At 42.8% G+C, this 2,208-nt stretch overlaps 1 pseudogene; it reads left to right on the top strand.

Moving 5' to 3' along the window:
• The first annotated feature begins 1,343 nt into the window (after window positions 1–1,343).
• Window positions 1,344–1,990, top strand: LOC128108906 (ran-specific GTPase-activating protein-like; annotated as a pseudogene).
• Window positions 1,991–2,208: the final 218 nt, after the last annotated feature.

Genomic DNA, 2,208 nt, shown 5'->3' with positions numbered 1-2,208 from the left:
ACTTCCCATGATAACCAATGGGCCAAACAAATCAAGACAGCCATGGGCTTCCCTTTCCAAAGAAAAACTCATCATTAATGATCAAATGAAAATGCAAATTTCAGGAAAACAAATCGGGTTATTTGGAGGGCGGTATGTACTCAAGAGGATATTAATGTCATTGTGGTTTCCTGAGGAAAGGACCTCTATTTTGCTTGCAAGCAAAATGTCAACTCTAATTATTCAAACTGACATCCTACAGGAACTTTTATGAAAATTGAGGTAGGTCCAGAAGACTTGGGCAGGAAACAGGGTTTTCATTTTGGAAGATGGGGGAGGTCAGCAACCTGGACATAGTTCTAGTAAAGAGGATTCCTGACTGGCTGCATCCAAGTCTCCTTGGTAACAGAATCTTGGGCAGATCTAGTTCCTCTGACATTCTTCTATTAATCAATCAATCATATAATCTCTTTACTCAGAAATAGCCCCTTCTGTAATACTCAGCATAATGTGAAATATGAAGATAGATCAGAAGGCATATTTTGAGATTAACAACTGACAGTCTTTGAAAATAAGTACCTACTTTACTGTCATGTTTATTGTTTATTGTTATTAGCACCATTAATAAGTACAATCTCCTGGTTATCATTATCTATTGCTACAGTAATATTCCATAACAAACAGCTGTGAAACGCTAGCGTGCACAGCTGTAAACCTTTAACTCTCAAGTACATAGGTTGGGCAGCCTTGCCTGGGCTCAGCTGGCCAATTTTTCTGGCCTTTTCCACTGTCACTCATGTGGAGGTCGCTGTCAGCCACCAGATCTGGCAAACCCTCGGTGAGAAACTGGAGTAGTTGTTCTCCATGTGGTGTCTATCCTCCAGCCCAGTCCTCCGGACTTGTTTCCACATCAAAGGCAAAGACAAGAGCAAGCTCAATGTCACCAGCTCTTCTCAAGACTGTCTTCATCTCATTTGCTAATAGCTCGTTGGCCACAGCAAACCCCACACTTGAGTGTAAAGACATCTGATGGATAAGAAGAGGCTCTAGAAACCCCATAGTAAAGGAGACAGCTGCAGATGAGAAGGAACGGAAGATGTTGGAACAGCCCACTTGATGCATGCTATCCTAAAATTTGTATTTGGGAACATTATATTATTTTTACTTTATGCTTATAAAATTGAACAAATATTTTTTATTTAATCAAACCCTTTCAAAACAGTATTTCTCAGACTTTTTAGACTTCTTTTGAAGTAAGAAATATACTGTTGGCGGACGGGCGGGAGACGCCGGCGCCAGACGCGAAGGAAAAGGAGCTGCGACCAGTCGCCCAGAGGCCGCCAAGCCAGGGACGCTGCGCCCCCATGGCGGCCGCCAAGGACAGTCATGAGGACCATGACACCTCCACAGAGAATGCAGACGAATCCAACCATCCCCCAGTTCGGGTCGATAGTTTCTCTTCCTGAGCAAGAAATTAAAACACTGGAGGAAGATGAAGAGGAACTTTTTAAGATGCAAGCAAAGCTATTCCGGTTTGCTTCAGAGAATGACCTCCCAGAATGGAAGGAGCGAGGCACTGGTGACGTCAAGCTCCTGAAGCATAAGGAAAAAGGGACCATCCGCCTTCTCATGAGGAGGGACAAGACTCTGAAAATATGCGCCAACCACTATATCACACGGATGATGGAGCTGAAGCCGAATGCTGGCAGTGACCGTGCCTGGGTCTGGAATACCCATGCCGACTTTGCTGATGAGTGCCCCAAGCCTGAGCTGCTCGCCATCTGCTTCCTAAATGCTGAAAATGCACAGAAGTTCAAAACAAAGTTTGAAGAATGCAGGAAAGAGATTGAAGAGGAAGAGAAGAAAGGACCAGGCAAAAATGAAAATGCTGAAAAGGTGGCCGAGAAGCTGGAATCCCTTTCTGTGAAGGAGGCCAGAGATGAGGCTGAAGACAAATCTGAGAAGCAATGAGTCACTCTCTGTCCTTGTCCTTTCTTTTTCTTTTTAAAAGATTCCCCTGCCCTTTAAGGTTTGTTTTTACTCTGTTTTGTTTTTACAAGGGTCTTTATAAAGAACTGAATTCCAACCTTCAGGGTTTTTTTTGTTTTGTTTTCTTTTTTAATTTTTTTTCTCAAGTTTTGACACCATCGAACATGACTTCAGAAATCCATTCCCCAGTCATGAAAATGTACTGTGCTAACTTTCTTTTCCATAGTGGAAACACTTATT

Source organism: Peromyscus californicus, unplaced genomic scaffold (assembly GCF_007827085.1).
Source record: "Peromyscus californicus insignis strain IS unplaced genomic scaffold, ASM782708v3 Scaffold_13__1_contigs__length_99412109, whole genome shotgun sequence".
NCBI lineage: Eukaryota > Metazoa > Chordata > Mammalia > Rodentia > Cricetidae > Peromyscus > Peromyscus californicus.
Note: the sequence above shows the minus strand (reverse complement) of the source record. Positions and strands in the feature narration are given on the sequence as shown.